A 19,643-nucleotide genomic window follows, 5' to 3' on the forward strand; every position below is an offset into this window, starting at 1 on the left:
GATGGGAACCTTTCGTAACTGGAAAAGAATGAGTAAATTTGCTCCACGTTAGAAAAGACTGCATTTTAATTTCTCCCTAAAATGGCCAAAGAACTGTATCATAAAGAAATAGGGATCCAAGGGACAAGAGACTTCCAAGGGAGATGGGAGGAAATATTTGGGGGAGAGGAGAGATTTTTATACAGGTTTGATGGAAGAAATGGTATGAAGGAGGCTTACGTAACTGGAGAGGGGTCTGCTTGTCTTCTGTTCTTTAAGAACAAAGTGAAGGTGGGATGCAGCTAAAGACATAGATATGCCTTCAGATGAGGTGGAGCTTTGGCCGTGGGAACTTTCAGAAGATGGGGAGTAGAGCAGACAGAGTCCTCTGCATGCTTACGTTCAAGTGGGGTCACCCCTTACAAGGCCAAAGAGCATAACAGCAGCATGAAGAGGAAAAGGGGATTTGCCAGCTTTGTGTCCCAGCCTCTGAAATCACATGAAATATGTTTTTGATAATTAAACATGTTTATATTAATCGATGAATACTAAAAGGCTTTTGGTATATTATTGCCAAATTGCCTTTAGAACTTGTATGAGTAGGACTTCATGAAGTGGTTTTTTTCTATCCTTTCACAAATACCATGTATTAAAATTTTAGAACATCTTTGCCACTTTGATAAAAATGGTAATTTGTTTTATTTCTTTGATTATCAAAGGGAGGTCAAACATTTCTCACAGTCTGTTGGCCATTTGTATTAATTTCTTTATGAATTGATTTTTCATGTGCTTTTGCATAGTCAGCTCTGTATTTGGGGGGTTTAGAATTACTCCTCTCTCTTATTCTATTTATCTACATAAGTTTGCCCCCATTGGCTATGCTTAGTGGTCCTTTTTTTTTGTTTTTTTTTAAAACTAGATTTCATACACTAATAATAGGCCAAAACTGTCAGGTTAAAATACTTCTCATTTTCCCCTTATATTTCTTTTCATGGGATATTTAAAAATTATTTTCAGCCTTATCAAAAAATTTACAGATTTACAGATTTGTTCTGAAGGTATATATATATATATATATATATATATATATATATATATATATATAGAGAGAGAGAGAGAGAGAGAGAGAGAGAGAGAGGGAGAGAGAGGGAGAGAGAGAGAGAGAGAGAGAGAGAGAGAGTGTGTGTGTGTGTGTGTGTGTGTGTGTGTGTGTGTGTGTGTGTGTGTGATATGTGGGCCTCTCACTGTTGTGGCCTCTCCCGTTGCGGAGCAAGGCTCCAGATGCGCAGCGGCCACGGCTCACGGGCCCAGCCGCTCCATGGCATGTGGGATCTTCCTGGACTGGGGCCAAACCCCTGTCCCCTGCATTGGCAGGCAGACTCTCAACCACTGCGCCACCAGGGAAGCCCCTGAAGGTATATTTTAACTACCATGACTCTTCAAAGGAGTTTGTCAAAGCATTTCTGCTCTACTGAAAGTTTGTATATTCTAAATAATTTTAAAAATCGAAATATGACTTCCAAACTGAAAAGCGCATAGATGTATGTACAGAACTTGATGTGTAACCGTCACCCAGCTCAAGCTGTGGAACACGTCTAGGCCCTGGGAAGCTCCCCTTGCGGTATAGCCCAGTTGTTCCCCCTCCCCCACCCCCGGCCACATGTAACCACCACCCTAACTTCTAATACTATACATTCGTGTTGACTGTTTTAGATATTTGATGTAAATGAGCTCATATTCTTCTGTGTATATTCTTTTGTATCTGCTTCTGATCTGAGTGTTTCCTAATTTCATGGCATTTGGGTGATTTCTCTAGTCTTTTTTTTTGGCTGCGTTTGGTTTTTGTCGCGCATGGGCTTTTCTCTAGTTGGGGCGAGTGGGGGCTACTCTTTGTTGCAGTGTGTGGGATTCTCACAGCAGTGGCTTCTCTTGTTGCAGAGCATGGGCTCTGGGCACATGGGCTTCAGTAGTTGTGGCATGTGGGCTCAGTAGTTGTGGCTCACGGGCTCTAGAGCGCAGGCTCAGTAGTTGTGGCACATGGGCTTAGTTGTTCCGCAGCATGTGGGAACTTCCCGACCAGGCCTCGAACCTGCGTCCCCTGCATTGGCAGGCGGATTCTTAACCACTGTACCACGAGGGAAGTCCGATTTTTCTAGTCTTAACTCAACTGTGATCAGAGAACATGCTTGGAATGATTTCAGTCCTTTAAAGTTGTTGAGACTTTCTTTATGACCCAGTAAATGGTCACTTTTCATAAATGTTCCCTTCATTTGAACAGAACTTGGATTCATTAGTTCTTGTAAGTTGATTAGGACAAAAGTTTAATCATTTTTCTCAAATCTTTTATAACCTTCTGCCTAGTTTTTATGTTTGTCCTATTAGTTATTGAGTGAGATTTATTGAAGTCTCCTACTGTGATTGTGGACTTACCTGTTTTTTGTTTTCATTCTGTTAATTTTTGCTTTATATATTTGAAGGCTTATTATTAAATGCATACAGATTTAGAATTATTTTATATTCTTACTAGATTGACCATTTTATTATGAAATAACCTTTTATTTCTCTTAATGTTTTTTGCCTTAAAGTTTACTTTGATGTTACTGTAGCTACAGTAGCTTTATTTTGGTTAGTAATTGTATTGTAAGTAGTGGTATATAATTTTCCATCCTTTTACTTTAAACCTTTTTGTTTATATTTAAGATGTGTCTCTTGTAAGCAGCATAAAGTTGTGTGGTTTTTTAAATTGTCTATTGGACTGTTTAATTGGATGGTGCCTTTAACTAGATTATGTTTAATCTATACTTAGTTTTAGATTTTCTTTGGGTACAAATCCAATACATTATTACTTGTTTTCTCTTTGTCTCACATTTTATATTTTTTCACATCTTTCTTTCTAAAATAGATGAATTATTTCATTTTCTCCTCTCTTTTAGCTTGTTTCATATACATTATTTTAATGGATATTTTTTAGATTGCAAAATATACCCTTGACTTATTGACTTCTACTACAGATTAGCACTTCCCAGACAATGCAGGGATCTTAGAGCATTTAAACTCTATATACTCTTCATTGCTATTGAAATTATAATTGAAATTTCAATTAATTCCTGCTACTTAAGAAGGAAACCTCTCAGGACTTCCCTGGTGGCGCAGTGGTTAAGATTCCTCCTGCCAATGCAGGGGACATGGGTTCGGTCCCTGATCTGGGAAGATCCTACATGCCGTGTAGCAACTAAGCCTGTACGCCACAACTACTGAGCCTGCGCTCTAGAGTCCGTGAGCCACAACTACTGAGCCTGTGTGCCACAACTACTGAAGCCCATGTGCCTAGAGCCCGTGCTCCACAAGAAGAGAAGCCACTGCAATGAGAAGCCCACGCCCCACGGCGAAGAGTAGCCCCCACTCACTGCAACTAGAGAAAGCCCGCGTGCAGCAACGAAGACCCAACACAGCCAAAAATAAATAAATAAAATAAATAATTTTTTTTTAAAAAAGGAAACCTCTCTATAGTCACCTCTCGCCTTTGTGATGGTTTGTTATTTACTTTAATTTTACATATATTTGAAACCTCAGGACATTATTATACAGTCAACAGTCATTTAGATTTCTAGTGAATATTTGCCTTTTCTGTTGCCCTTCGTTTCTTACTGTATTTCTGTGATCTATGTGGGGTAATATTCTTTCTGTGAAAAATTCTCTTTAATTTCTTTAGTGTTGGTTTCTACTTTTGTTTTATTTCATTTTTTTGAAGGTTATTCTTGCTTGTTACACAGTTCTAGCATGGCAGTCATTTTCTTTCAGCAATCTAAAAATGTCATTCCATTGTATTGTAGCTTCCATTATTTTTGTTAAAAGTAATTTATCAGTCCTATTGTTCCTTGGATGCCCCCGTCTGACTACTTTTGTTTTTCTTTTCCTTTGGCATTGTGCTGTTTTACTGTGATTTTTGCACTCATGGTTCTTTGTGTTTATCTTGCTTAGTGTTCCTAGCACTTCTGAAATCTGCAGCTATATGTCCCTTCTGTTGTCAGTTTGGGGGAAGTCTTGGTTATTATCTCTTCAAGTATTGCTTCTACCAGTTAATTTACTTTGTTTTTATCTTGGCTTATTCTCGTTTTGTAGAGAAAATATTTTTAAAATGCTTTATGTTTAACATTGTCATTTTCCTGCCTCAGGGAAAGATTGTCCTTTGAGCACATGCGTTTCCTCTTGGGTATCCAAATGTCTTCACTGACTTTGGACATCCCCCCTCCGTGATCTAGTCATCTCTGAGCTTTCTTTAGTGATTTTAGTTGTACTGAAGTCCTATGATGGCTTCTTTTATAATCTTCCCACAGCAGCCTAGAGCTATAGAGCTAGCTATAGCCTAGAGCTATAGCTATTCTTTTGTAATCTTCCACAGCAGCCCAGGAATTGTAGGGCCATTAGAGTTTAGTGCTTTCCTTTACTTATTTCTTCAAGTCAGTGTTCCATCATTTTAAACCTGTGTTCTATTTTGATAAATATTTGATGAAATGTCATCACACTCCTTTAAAGTTATTTGAAGTTTCAGAATGCAGCAGAAACAAATGAAAGCGGTGGGGCACAGCATAGCTCTGTTCTCACACTGCCCCCACCCCCACCATCCCCCCCTTGAGAGTCGATGCTCCAAGTGCATGCAGTTTTGTTTACTTTGTTCAGTGCTGTAACGTGCTGTGTGAGAGCAAGAATTTTTGTCTGTTTTGTTCACTGTTTTACCCAAGTGCCAGCATACAGTAGGTGCTCATAATTATATGTTGAAGAGTGACTTGATCCCCACTAGTTCCAGGATGATTTTGGCCCTGTTCCTCTCACTGATTTCACTCAGTAGAGCACTTTCAGTGGACAGGTGCTGGGTAGCAGTAAAAGAGCTCCCTTCATGTAGTGAACAATCCTGTGTGAGTGGCAGGTACTGAGCAGTTAGGAGCAGCCGGCCGAGAAGGAAATAGCTCGGCTGCAGTGGCGAGCGGACGTCAGGGCAGGCCTTCCCGTGGCTGGGACGTGGCCGGGAGAGACGTGTAGAAACCTGAGGCTGAGAGGGGCCGTGGCCAGCAATGCCAGGTGTCTGGGGTTGAAGTGGTTCCTGTCAGAGGGAGTGGAGCATGTGAGGGTGGCGAGATGGGCAGAGACCAGAGGTGAAGTGCTTTCCAGGCTGTGGGGAGTTTGGACCTTTTTGCCATGTGTATTGGGAAGATTTTTAAAGCCTGTGGGTTTTTGTTATGGCTGCTGCTGGAGAATCAATCTGCAGGGAAGAGGTGGCCAGAATGGGCATGAGGAGGTGGGACAGGTGGCCTTTTCTGTGGCAGGTGAGGGAGGTGGAGGGGGAACAGGGCCTTGCAGGCAGTTTGGTTAAACACTGTTCTCTTTGTTAGCAGCGCTGCTCTTTGTCCTGCGTGATTCAGGAACAGTACTGAAGAAAAACGGGTATTGAGCAATCAATGAAAGATGCTTCTAATTTTTTTTATTTTTTTATTTTATTTTTTTTGCGGTACGCGGGCCTCTCAGTGTTGTGGCCTCTCCCGTTGCGGAGCACAGGCTCCGGACGCGCAGGCTCAGCGGCCATGGCTCACGGGCCCAGCCGCTCCACGGCACGTGGGATCTTCCCGGACCAGGGCACGAACCCGTGTCCCCTGCATCGGCAGGCGGACTCTCAACCACTGCGCCACCAGGGAAGCCCGAAAGATGCTTCTAGACGCTTCCTAGAAAGCAGATCTGCACAGGGTATCACGGTCACATTGCACAGGGCGAGCCTCTGGCAGCTCTGTACTTTCTCCCTTGACCAGGGTGTGTTGCTGGCCGCTTCCATTTTTAGAAATTTCACCCCAGACACTGACCTCATGGTGGCTGGTGTCAGAGGCTCTGTCCCTTTTGAGGGAGGCAGAATCAGAGCCAAATTCAATTTAGTGAAGATTTTCTCATCGAGTAGGATGAAGGGATGCGTCATCTGAGGTGGACACGGGTGCTCTTGATGGACGTTGGGGGGCAGCTTGAGTGCTGAGCCCTGGCTGTGCCCTGAGAGGGCAAGGAGCTTGGAGCGTGTGGGGGTCACAGACTCCCAGCTTGCGTCGCCTCTTGGAGGGGATGGTGTGTTTCCCCAAGCCCCTCACCTCAGCCAGGGACGCCCCGGGCACCTGTGGCCATACCGGCACCACGTGCGGCTCGCTGGTTTGGCCGAGGCAACACCCCTGAATCCTGGGGCTGGTGGGAGCTCACGGCCCCCCTACATGGGGCTCTGGGTCCCCATACGGTCAGAGTTGGGCAGGGATGGAGGCTGCCCTCAGGGGAGAGCCAGGCCCAGCGCTGTGGAGAAGGAAGCAGGGAGCCTGGGGGTTCCATCTGTGTGTTTGCTGTGACATGGTCAGTTACATTTTGCTTCATTAATGGGGGGAGTTACGTGCTATGTGGAATCTCCAAATTTCGGGTTTCCCAGAGGAGTCAGGGACTCTGTCTTTGAATGTTCAGGATCTGTGTTTCCTCACTCAGGTGTAAGAGCCTAGACAGCAGGGCTGGGTTATGGTTCTTTCTTTATCTCTGGAAGTGCCCGCACAGGACCTTACACAGAAGCAGGGTGCACAGGCAAGGACTGGGAAGTCAGGGCGTGAGTCCCAGCTTGGCCTCTCACCGGCTGAGTGACCTTGGGCAAATCACACACGGCTCTGAGCCTCAGTTTCCTCGTCTGAGGAGTAGGGATAATAACAGTGCCTGCTTGTGGGCTGTTGGAAGGGTTAAATGAACTAATGTAATGTAGGCGTGATGAAAGTGGTTGCTATTAATGACAGTGCGATTATAGGCTCTTACGATAACAAGTGAGTATTCGATGAGTTAATGATGGAAGGCAGTGGACCAAATTAATTTACTGTGTCATTGGTCTTAACTAGAGAATTTTCTTTGCTTTGGTGTACTTGTGTTTCTTGAATGGATCGTCCTGCGATCACTCCAGATCTCACTGGACTGGAGCGGTCTGTTCACTCCTACCTGGGCCGCAGGAGCAGCTGCAGTGGAGTTGGACCTTGAAGAGGGAAGGCGAGTTTCACTGGGGTATACCCGAATATAAAACCATTAAAAAGGGGCATCTTATGCACATTTTTTTTTTTTTTTTGGCGGTACACGGGCCTCTCTGACTGTTGTGGCGTCTCCCATTGTGGAGCACAGGCTCCGGACGCGCAGGCTCAGCGGCCGTGGCTCACGGGCCCAGCTGCCCCGTGGCATGTGGGATCTTCCCGGACCGGGGCACGAACCCGTGTCCCCTGCATCGGCAGGCGGACCGCCAACCACTGTGCCACCAGGGAAACCCCTTCTGCCCATTTTTAAAAGCACTGTAAGTCCTCGAGTGTCTCCTTGTTTCTTATCTAATGCCATCCAGGGGATCTGGCGCTCCCCGACCCTCCCAGCCTCTCTCCGACACGGACCTGCTCTAGTCCAGCCTGCTCTTTTTGCAGGGAAGGAATGCCCTGTGCACGGTCACCTGCCGGCCGTGGTCTCTGCCAGGCCCCTCGGTCTGAGGCCCTCTCCCCAAACTCTCCCCGTCAACCCGGTCCATTCCTCAAAGGTAGGGTGAAAACATCCTGTTCCCTAAGACCTTCCTGTTCATGCTGTGTCAGAAGGGGACGAACTCTCTGCCGCCTTCCCCCTCAGGGCGGTGGCTCCCAGCCATGGCTATGCCTGATCACCCTTTAGAGCTTAAAGAAAGGGCTCCTGGCACCATCCCGAGAGATTCTGCTGCTGATTCACAAACGGGTGATTTTTCAAAGCTCTCCTCGATTTTGAGGTGCAGCCACATTTGGGACCCACACTCGTGCAATACTAAGTGCAGCCTCCTTAGTAATCTGGGCACGTGGTCACACCTTCTGCGTCTTGACTTGAGGTCAGGGGTTCTCTTTCACAGCTTGCCGTCCCGGTGCACGGCACATGCCAGCTGTGCGAGGGAGCTGGAGCCAGGAAGTCGGTTCTGTTGCCACTTTCTGTTCAGAGAATTGTTGCTCCTTTGTGAAGCCCAGTGGAACAGACGTTCGTTATTGCAGATGGTCCTGTGGGCCGGGCCCCTTTTGGTTACTGGGAGTGAGCAGGACCTCGGAGCTCCCTGGAGCTGTGTGCTTCTGGATGCTGGTGAGTAGCTTCGGGAGAGGCTGGCTTCTTTGCTCATTTCCACGTTTGACAACTTGAAAGCTTCTTGCTTACTGCTGGAGAATATAGGAATAATTTGACAAGTAAGACTTCACCCTGGCAACCTTATATCTGAAATCATATAGAGATCAGTTGGAAAAGTTGCATGTTTTAGAAAGACTCATCTTCCCTTCTTTCAAAGGGAAAGAAGTCCCTGTTGTGGCGAACTCCGTTAGGTGTCCAGAGGTGGACGGAGGTGGAGGATGTGTTCCCTGTGCCTAGAGACCTCTTACGGGCTGTTAGACGTGAACAGAAATCATGATTGGACCCTGTGACATGTGTAATGCAGAGGAAGGTTTAAAAGGCCGTGAGAGAGAGGAGAAAGAAGTGTCTCAGTCGGCCTGGGGAGTGGAAGCTTCTGCTGAGAAGGGGATGTGTGAGGGGGACCTGGGGGACGGGCCTCTTGCAGAGCCGGCATGGGCGAGCCCGCAGGTCAGATGCCTTCCAGGAACAGCACCCAGGAGCTCCCATTCACGGACCGACTAACAGACCAACAGTGTGCAGACAGCTCGTTAACGTAGTTCTGAAGTGTTTGAATCGTGATAATGATTTTAAAGGAAATTTAAAGTGGAAAAAAACGAAGATCCTGCAGTAGCTCAGCATCTGTTTTCTTTTTTCATGTTCCGTTCAGGCTTTTTCATAGGCAAACATTAAGTTTTGCATATGTTTTATGTACATCAACATATGTATAGTTTTACATTTTGGCTTTATTTATTATTTCGTCGTATAAATGTTCCCACATTGTGAGCCTCTATAATGACCACCTCTCTAGTTGTGGGTATATTTCGTCATGTAGATGAGTCAGAGCTGATCAACTGCAGGAGTAAATGAAGTTTAACTGAACTTCATTTACTCCTTCAGTATGAGGGACTTAGAATGTTTTCAGTTTTTCCTGTTGCAGATAACGCTAGCACAAGCGTCTTAGATCACAGGAGGGACATTTGGGAAAATGAGTGTGGTCTCTCCCTGCAGAGTAGCCCCTGTGCTGGGTTCCTTTGCTCAGGAGAGGGTGCAGGTTTGCCTGAGGGTGGCCTTTGCTAGGTTCCGGGGCCTTTCTCACCTCTGTCGCCTGACTTGAGGTTGAGAAGATAAAACTTCCTTCCGGTCTGCGTGGTTCTGGTCTGGTTCTGGTTTACAGCATCATTTCTGAGCATGAGGACGTCTGTATTTCAGCTCCTGCTTACTTCATATTATTTTAGATGGGTCACAACTGGCACTTTAACGTATCCTGTACCCCCAGAATCTCTGGTGAGTGTGTCATGTACCTGTAGTAAAGGAGAGGAGGAGCCTGGGCTGGGTTTCATGATGAGGAAGTAGACAGACAGCTCAAGGGACCCTGGGGTCAGTGACCGAGCTGGTGGAGGAAGAAACGTGAGCAGCAAGTTGGGAGCATCTGCCCTGCAGGCAGCGCAGCCTGGAGAAGGGCAGCGGAGAAGTCGAGAACGCGCTGGCGTGAGGGGTGAGCGGTGGTTGGGAGCGGGTGGAAGGAGCTTGGGCAGAGGGCAGAAAGCAAGAAGCGAACGCTTAGTGGCGTGATGTAAGAACAGAAGGAAGGCAAGGACGGGGCCTCGGTTTATTCTTAAATTTCAGGAAAATGGATCGGCCATTTTCAATGGGGATTGAAAATAGAGTTTTCAGTATACACTGAATGAGAATTAAATTTAGGATGTACGTGTTTAGAGAGCTGTTTCTGCATAATGCCATATGCAGCATTGCATACCTGAAAGGGAGTTTACATTTAATTTTTAGTATTTAATGTTTAGAAGATCATAAAGGTGTGTATTAGAAATAGGTTTGGCTGCTAAATTAGTTTCCTGGGGCTGCCATGACAAATACCATATGGCTTAGAACAACAGAAATGTATTCTCTCACATTTCTGGAGGCCAGAAGTCTGAAATCAAGGTGTTGGCAGGCCTGCGCTCCCAACCGAGGTCTTAGGGGAGATTCCATTCCATGCCTCTTCCAGCTTCTGGTGGCTCCAGGCACTCCTTGGCTTGTGGCTGCATCACCCCCACCTCTGCCTCCATCTTTGCAGGACTTTCTCCTCCTTCCCCTGTGTCCTTTCTTCTGTCTCTTATAAGGACACTTGCCATTGGATTTAGGGCCACCCAGATAATCCAGGATGATTGCATCCTAAGATCCTTAATTATGTTTACAAAGACTTTTTCCAAATAAGCTCATATTCACAGGTTCTGGGGATTAGAACACGGGTAAATTTTTTGGGAGGCCATCTTTCAACCCACTACATTTGCTTGTACAAAATAGTTGTCAAAATAAAAATGGTGTGAACACGTAAAGTTTTATTTTTCTATACAGAAGTAGGCAGTCCTTGATCAGTATGGCAGTTGTACAGGGTCATCTGGGTCCCTCCAGAATTTGATCCTCCTGGTCCAAGATGACTGCTACAGTGCCAGTCACCCCCTTGTCTCCTTTGGGGAGGTGGGGGAGAGGGAGGGGCAAAGAAAGGGTGTTGCCTGGCAGAGGTTTTTTTACCTAGGTTCATGGACGTTCTTCCCCACAAGGGGTCAGTGGGTTTGACTATATTTTATTAAAAGTGATTTTCACTTCAGTGGTGTTTCATTTTCTGCATTTAGAGACATTCTGAGAGGGTCCATAGGCTTCACCAGACTGCCAAAAGGGGTTCATGGCACAAAAAAGACATTCCAAGTTTCAGTATAATTTCAGTAGAAATTGAATGAGAATTACATTTAGGATATACATGTTTAGAGGGATGCTTTTCTGCAGAATTCCATAGTGAAATTTTGTGTGATTTCCTCAAAATATGACTTAGCACTTCTGTTAGTCAAATGACTAGGGCGTATGGCCATTGGCATAGGGATCTAGGAGCCTTCGCTCATAGCATCATCCTGATGGTTGCCCTGAAATGACCATGTCCGAATAACCATGCCATACATAGAGAGGAGTGATTTTTCATGTCTGTATTTATTACTTCCTTTCCTCCCAGTACTATTGTTGAAATGTTTTATGGTATCCAGAGGTTTTGTGAGGTATATAATAAAGGTGGTCTTCTTTTTTTAGCTGTATGACTTAGGGCAAGATACTTCGTCTAAGACTCATTTTTCTCGTCTGTGAAATGGGGATAATACTGCACTCCATCTCATTGGTCATTGGGTTGGCAAAAAAGTGCCCTCTGAATGTTTCCTAGTTTTTATCTCCACTACCAGTTATCACTACTAGTAGGAAAGTAATAGGGGTCAACTTGCTAACACTTAGCAGTTATTCTGATTTCTAGAAATTCCAAAGGATTTCAAATGAGATTAATTTTCTTGGCAGTGTTAAAAATAGCATCTGCAACTGAAGAGTAGGTATCAGGAAAGAATTATTATCCTTAAGAGTTATCAGGCAAATAACTAATAAAAACAGGAAAAATCAAATATAAAGGAAACACAGATGTAATTAAAAATATAAGGTATCTTTAATTTGCTTATTTTAAATCACATTTGGTTTTCCCTTATATTTTATTTTTCCTGTTTCTATTAGTTATAGCCTGATAACTCTAAATAAAAAAGAAGCTATAATATATGATGGATTTATGTAGTATTTTTAGTTGTTTTAAATCTTATCTATTTGGCATTCAAGTTTGTTGAATGAATGAGAGTCCCTTTGTAGGCCTGCATGAGGTGAAACCGTGGACCTGAGTTTCTCAGCTGTTTCCAGCAGATGTCAGCCTGTGGGGTGGTCAGGCGCCGCTCCTTTGGTGAGCAACCATGACCTTTATCCAGATTGCAACATCAGTTTTCCTTTTCAGCTTGTTTGGAGCTCAGATATTTCCTGGGCAAAACCCCTACACCAGTCACTTTGGCTCAGAGAGAGGAAAAGCTATATATATAATTGGCAAATTTCCTTGCATGGAAAAAACTCTTCCCAATTTCTGTGACTGCCGGCCTGGATCTGGGATGGGGAGGGTTGTACTTGTGGGTTGAGGCTGTCCTGTAAGTCCTCGTATAGAAGCTGTGCCAGACGGGAAGCCCCATGTTAGGACAGCGGCTCCTGCCACCAGAGTGCACCGCCTGGTCCCTCCCCAAGCGCAGAGCTCCAGGAGAGCCTGACCTCACGTCCTGGCTGTGTCAGCCGTCAGCTGTGGGATCTTAGCTTCTTATACCTGTAGCTTCATTCTCCTATTGGAAAAGTTGGGGCAGTACTATCTCACACCTGGGGAGGGGCGGGGCAAGCACCTGGCACATAGTAGGTGCTTAGTGAATTAAATGCTCTGATTGTTAACACACGCCTTGGGCTGTGGAGCAGGACTAGGAGAGCAGCTGCAGGAGGAAGTTAATCCGGTGAATTCCATGCTTTGGAATCCACTCTGTGTTCTCAGTTTCAAGAAGCGGGAAGAAGCAGGCTTTGAGCCAAATTGGTGGCTGTGTGTTTGCTAAGTGTGGGGTTTTGCTGAAGGCAGCACCTGCTCTGTGACACAGATTGTCCAAAGAGCTGCGTACTCCACGTGAGGGCTTAGCATTTGGTTCTTAACAGTCGTTCCAAGGAGGCAGAGAGAGAAAACACTGTCTTCTGGCAGCCTGGCTGGTGAGCGGTGGAACTAGTTGTGGTGTCTGTTAAGTATATTTAGAATTGGGGTGCGGGAGGACGCTGTTACTTGTCAGGGCTGTGTGTTATTTTTGAGTAGGCTGTTGCGTTTACAAACTCGAAGCCATTTTCACAATACTATTCGGGGGTGTGTGTGTATGTGTTGTGTGTTGTGTATGCATGTGTATATATGTGTGTTAATTGTTAACACTTCTGATTGTCTTTATTTACAAGTGATAGAGGAAACATAAAAGGACAGTTGAGAGACTGTAGTTTGACTATAGTAGTTTTGTAAAGTTCTTTGAGAGAAGAAACAGTGGAGAAGATACATAGATTTGATTCAGTTTTTCTTGGGGTGTCCAGGAAATGAATAATTTTAGCCTTTCTTTACCCAGTGTTCTTTGGTAAATGTTCAGATAAATGTCGAGGTTTCATAAATACTTGGTAAATGTCCGAGGATATGATTGAGCTGTGTCCTCTCTGTCTGGTTTTTTCCTTGAAAGTTAGGAAAATGGTGTCACTCTGTAGGGTATTATGTTTTTAAAAAAATCCTGCTTTTCTGTTCCAGAATAATCTGGTATTTCAGAGTGCATAGAGTGGTGGGATCTTTTTATTTTCTTGAAACAACTTGTTATCAAATTAAGATAATTCCCTGCTTGCTGGTGGGGAGACTGTGCTGTTTTTTGACTCAATAATCCATCCTCCTCCACAGCTGAAGCACTTGGTTTGAAATGTAGGCTCAAAAAGAAACATGTGATCCCGAGCTGTTGTACTAGTTCTTACAGGATGTTTAGCTAAACCTCAAGACTCAGCCAGGCGCAGAGGTGCTCAGGTAAGGCTGGGAGCTCCCCCGCGCCCAGCCGCTCTGGGTGCACCCAGGCTCACCTCCATCCAGAAAAGCTGGTTAGTGTCAGGGCACTGTCTTCTCTGTTTCCTAATTGTTCTCAGTCTGGAAAGGTCTAGTGATGGTGAATCAGAGTAATTAGACATTTGGAAAATAGGAGTGGGGGTGGCTCCCCCCTTATCCTTGGAGGGGCTGAAGGGACACTGACCTTGAGGCAGGAACCTTGGCGTCTGTCCTGTCCCTGACACTGAAAACCAGGGCTGCTGCTTCCTTGACTTGGGAAATAAGGGTCCAGGATAGCTGACCCTTAAGGCTGTTCCCAGCTTGGCTCTCTGTCTTCTGAGGAATGAATTTTATGGTTTGCTATGTGCAAGAGGTATCTAATCACACCAAGGAACAGATTAGGTATTTGTTGTTCCCAAAGCTGTAAGTACTGGCTTTCCCGGGCACTGCCAGTTTACACACCCTGTTGTAGATGAGTTAACACTTGTCAATTATTTTTAGCACCCACTTGCAGAAATTTCCTGGCTTGGATGATAAACTGTATGGTCATCTAGTCATTCAGGGAAACGCTCAACCCTGTAATTTAAAGAATATTATAGTGCACTAAGATATATTACATTAAAAATATTTTATAGCTTACTTGAGGCCTTATTGCTGTACAATGAACTGCACTGTTACAGCTTTATGAGCTTCTCTCTCTCTCACACACACACACACATGCACGTGCGTGCGCGCGCGCGCACACACACACACACACACACACACACACACACCTGTTGAAACTGTCACCGCAGTCAGGATAACAAACATTTCCATCTCCCTGAAAATTTCCTTGTAATCCATTCTCTCTCCATATCCCTCCTCAGGCAAACAAGGATCTCTTTTCTGTCTTTCCAGATTAGTTTGCATGTTTTAGAATTCTATATAAATTGAATAATGGTAGTGTGTCCTTTTCTTTCTTTTTTTTTTTTTTTAATGTCTGGCTTCTTTGGCTTAGCATAATGATTTTGAAGTTTTCCATTTTGGGTGTATCAGTAATTTGTTTTTTTCCCCCAATTTGTTGATCCATTTACCTGTGGTGGCCATTCAAGCAGTTCCCAGTTTGGAGCTAATGTAGGCAAAGCTGCCGTGAACATTTGTATACAAGTCTTTGTGTGGACATATGTTTTCATTTCCCTTGGGTAAATAAAAACAGCAGAATTGCTGGGTCATATAGTAGGTGTTATGTTTAACTTTTCAAGAAACTGCTCAGCTGTTTTGCAGAGTGCTTCAAAGTTTACATTCTCACCAGTAGTACATGAGAGTTCCAGTTTTCCACATCCTCACCAGCACTTGGTGTGGTCAGTCTTTTTATTTTATCTTTTTGTTTTACATATCCTAATAGATATATAGTAGTGTCTCATTGTGGTTTTAATTTCCATTCCCCGATGACAAATGATGTGTATTGACTTGTTTGTCTTATTATTGAGTTGTAAGAGCTCTTTATATATTCTGGATATTGGTCTATGATATATGTGTTGTGAATGTTTTTCCTGGTCTGGCTTGCCTTTTTCTTAATGGCATTTGTAGAAGAATGGAGTCTTTGGTGAAATTGAGTTTATCAATTTTTTTTCTTTATGGTTCATGCTTGTGTTCTATCCAAGAAACCCTTTCTACCTCAGCATTGAAGATTTTTCTTCTAGAAGTTTTGCAGTTTTAGGTTTTATAGTTAGGATTATGGTTAAATTTTATGTATAATGTGAGGTAAGAGTTGATGTTCATTTTTTTTTTTTTCCATATGGAGGTTCAGTTGTTCCAGCAGCATTTATTGAAGAGACTTTCCTTTCCACATTGAATTACTTTGACACCTTTGTCACAAGTCAGTTGACCATATATTTGTAAATCTATCTCCAGGCTTTCTATTCTGTTCCATTGATCTATGTCTGCCCCTATCCTAACTCCACACTTTGTTGATTACTGTTACTTTCTAGTAAGTGTTGAAATCAGACAGGGCAAGCCCTCTTAACTCTGTTTTTCTTTCTTAAAATTGCTTTGGTTATTCAAAACCCTTTGCATTTTTATGTAAATAAAAATTAACTGGTCAGTTTCTATTTAAAAAGGGCCTGCTGGAATCTTGACTGAGGTTGCATTGAATCTATAAATCAGTTTGGAGAGAATTGATGTGTTAATAACATTGGGTTTTCCCATGAACATGATATATCTCTGTATTTATTTAGGTCTTCTTTAATTTCTCCCAGCAAAGTTTTGTAGTTTTTCAGTAGTAGTTTTGTAGTTTTCAGATATCTTTAATGTCTTTTCTTAGATTAATTTCTGTGTAGTTTGTTTTTTGTGCCTATTAAATAAATGAAATAGAAATATTTTCCAATTGTTTGCTGCAAACAATGGCTTTTGTGGTCTTGGAAAACAACTTGATAGTTCTAGTAGTTGTTATAGATTCCCCAGAAATTTCTATGTAAACAGTCATATCATCTGCAAAGTAGGGGCAGCTTTATGTCTTTCTGACCCAAATGCCTTATATTTCTTTTTCTTGTCTCATTGCAAAAGCTTGGACTGCCAGTGCAATGTTGAACAGAAGGAGTGAAGGCAGAAATCCTTTCATTTCTTTGAGTCTTAGCAGGAAACAGTTAAGCTCTTCACTGTTAAGAATGATGTTAGCTGTAGGCTTTTTGTACAGTAGCCTCTATCAGTTTGAGGATTTTCCTGTTTGTTGAGAATACTTACGAATGGGTGTCAAATTTCATCAGATGCTTTTTTGGTATCTGTTGAAGTGATCATATGGATTTTCTCCTTTATTTTGTTAAAAGGAGAAATGAAATTGATTTTCCAGTGTTAAACCAACCTCTCATACCTGGGATAAACTCTATTTCCTCATGATGTATTATCCTTTTACTTATTATTTGATTCAGTTTGCTGTTATTTTGTTAAGGGTTTTTGCATCTCTATCCATGAGAGATACTGATCTGTAATCTTTGTTTTTGTCAGGTTTTGGCACTTAGAGTAAGCTGGCTTTATAATACATGTAAGCTAGCATTATAAAACTAGGAGGTTCGTTGTTCCTCCCTCTATTTTCTGATACAGTTTGGTGTTACTTCTTTCTTAAATTTTTGCTAAACTTACCAGTGAAACTAGGTGTGGATCTTTCTATTTGGGAAGGTTTTCGATAATACCTTTTGAAATTTTTTTTTTTTTTTTTTTTTTTTTTTTTTTTTTTTTTTTGCGGTATGCGGGCCTCTCACTGTTGTGGCCTCTCCCGTTGCGGAGCACAGGCTCCGGACGCACAGGCTCTGCGGCCATGGCTCACGGGCTTAGTTGCTCCGCGGCATGTGGGATCTTCCCAGACCAGGGCACGAACCCGTGTCTCCTGCATCGGCAGGCGGATTCTCAACCACTGCGCCACCAGGGAAGCCCACCTTTTGAAATTTTTGATAATAAATTAAAATTTTAAGTGGATATAGGCTCCTCAGGTTTTTTGTTTCTTGTCTACATTGACATTTTACATACTCCTTTTCCCCTCCAGTTTCTCTCTATTGGAGGGAGAGGTATCAACTTCTCTAGAGAAGGGATGTCCTGGCTTGCTGACTCTCTCTCCATTCTAGCACCCTGAGACATGCTGGCACAAAGTAGGCGTTCTAGAAATATTTGTTGGGTTGATTGGTTTGTTGTTGCTGTGTCTCCATCCCTCTGCATCTCTGTGAAACTTCTCTCTCCTCCTTCCACATGGGACTGTGTCATAGCTGTGTTATGACAAGGGCAGGTGGCTCCTGAGTCAGGCCAGCTGGCCTCGGCTGACCACATGCCTTGCCCTTCCACTGCAGCTGTCCATATACATGGGGATGTGTCCACAGCTCTGGTAGACAGACCCTCTGAGTCAGGGCTTGCCGAGGGAAGAAATATCTTCAACCTTTTTCTGTCTTGGCTTTTTTTTTTTTTTTTAAATGTTAAATCCTGTGGTTGGAATTACTTCTTTTCATTTTTGAAATATACTTGAAATACCAGAGGAATATAGGAAGCTTGGTCATAGGAAAGGGGTAAACTGTCTGAAGTTGAGGGGCAGTGGTTATAGGTGACGGGGGATTATTCTGAAAGTCACCTTTCCTGTGACCTACCTGCCCGACTGGGATGGGTCTGAGATGCCCTTTCCTGGACTGCTTACTAGTGACAGCCCCTGGTCTGAGTACATGAGTCAGGGAGTGAGAGAGAGCAGGTGCTTTGGACCGGGCATCTCTGAGAGGACATGAGCGCTGTGGCTATACACTCCCTTCAGGTCCTTGGCATCTAGAAGGGGTCTAATCTCACTCCCCCATTTGCATCTTAGGGTCTGGGTCTCTGTGTGCCTACAGCGCAGCTACAGAGGTTGGGTGTGGGAACCAGGGCTCCCTTGGCACAACTGGGAGCTGAGAGCAAGGGCTGTGCTTCTCAGGGCCCTGTCTCCGTCCTGGGTCTAGATTTGAAGGACGCAGCCTGCCGTGTTAGTTAGAGTGCCGCGTCCACGTGCCAGCCTGCACAGCTCCCCTAAGCCCCAAGGTCGGTGGGCACTGCATCCCTCCAGGAGGGAGCTCCACAGGCCACGGTGTGCCCTGGACACGTGTTGACCATCTTCTTCTGGTTCTGGCACTGGCTCTGCCTCCTACAAGCCGTGTGGCCTTGGGGAGCCACCTTCCCTCTCTGGGCATCCATCCCCTAGTGTGTGACGTGGGGTTAGAACAGATGGTTGTCCAGTCACGGGCACTGGGGCAAGTCTGTGACCTCACCTTCCGGCTGAACCCCAGCAGGACCACGTGATGACTGTGAGCTGTGCGCGAAGCAGCTCAGGTCCAGCCGTCCTTGCCTCGTCTCCTCCTCCAGCTTTGCTTCACACCATCAAATTGGAAACCTTCACGTTGTGGCGTTTACTTTTTTAATGCAGTGGTAACCTGTCTGAAGACATTTTCCTTAGAATCAGTTCCGAAAGGAGAACTTACCACCCCTTTCATTGCCTGGGGGCGGGTGGTGAGGCCATCTCACTGCCAGGGTCCCCACCCAAGGGGACTGGGGAGGGGCTGAAAGGACCCACACCTCGGTTTCTTCTCCTGCTGGCCTAGTCCTTTGCTGGGAGCCAAACTTGAGAGCATCCTCACGTATGTAGCAGTGTGACCTCAGCGTGGGATGTGGTCATTTTCCCAGACCTTTTATCTCCCAGACTGAGTCACAGTCAAGGTCAGAGAACCTGGGAATCCTCAAGCCACTGGGTAAACTACATTGAAACAGTCCACATAAAACGGGGGAGGGGGTGTTAGGGGAGATTTGCAGAAGTATACATCGTTGTGGTAGTTTTCACTTTGTAAGGTGTTTCATCCTACATTGCTTAGTAAGTGTGAGCATATATACACAGTTTTCAGAGATGACCCTTCATGTTAAGGGCAAGTGTTCCATTCTGTCATTATTTATTGAGTGCATACTGTCTGCCAGGCACTTGGGTTCCTCTGGGAACAGAGCAGAGACCCCCTCCTTAGAGGAACCAGAGTCAGCAAAGGGACAAGGTGCCAATTCCATCTTTTATGCAGCAAATTGCATTTAACACCTTCACATCAGAATCTTTTTTTTTTTTTTTTTTTTTTTTTACCAGTTTTGATTTGAAGTATAGTTGACTTACAGTGTTGTGTTAGTTTCAGGTGTACAGCAAAGTGATTCAGTTATACATATCTACATATATCCATTCTTTTTCAGATTCTTTTCCATTGTAGGTTGTTACAAGATATTGAATATTGTCCCCTGTGCTATACAGTAGGTCCTTGTTATTTATCTCTCTTACATATAGCAAATTCTCTTTATGTTCCTACTAAGATGTATGGAATGACGTATATCAGAGGTCAACAGCAAAGTTCTCTGAAGGGCCAGGCATTTCAGGCCTTGGCGGCTGTTGGGTCTCTGTGGCTGTCTGTAAATGAACAGGTGTGACTGTGTTCTAATAAAACTTTATTTCGGGCTTCCCTGGTGGCGCAGTGGTTGAGAATCCGCCTGCCGATGCAGGGGTCACGGGTTCGTGCCCTGGTCCGGGAAGATCCCACATGCCGCGGAGCAACTAAGCCCGTGAGCCATGGCCGCTAGGCCT

The 19,643-nt window shown here is 44.3% G+C and overlaps 1 protein-coding gene across 7 annotated transcripts in view; it reads left to right on the plus strand.

Moving 5' to 3' along the window:
- Nucleotides 1–19,643, plus strand: part of DGKD (diacylglycerol kinase delta) — a 105,611-nt gene that overhangs the window by 34,008 nt on the left and 51,960 nt on the right. The window contains exon 1 of one of the 7 annotated variants that reach the window (XM_067027194.1): nt 12,587–12,705. The exons of the other annotated variants lie outside the window; for them this stretch is intronic. The gene's annotated coding sequence lies outside the window, so the exon portion shown is untranslated. Of the gene's footprint in view, nt 1–12,586; nt 12,706–19,643 lie in introns of those variants that run through there. 7 annotated transcript variants of the gene reach the window in all.

Source organism: Kogia breviceps, chromosome 2, assembly GCF_026419965.1.
Source record: "Kogia breviceps isolate mKogBre1 chromosome 2, mKogBre1 haplotype 1, whole genome shotgun sequence".
NCBI classification, from domain to species: Eukaryota; Metazoa; Chordata; class Mammalia; order Artiodactyla; family Physeteridae; genus Kogia; species Kogia breviceps.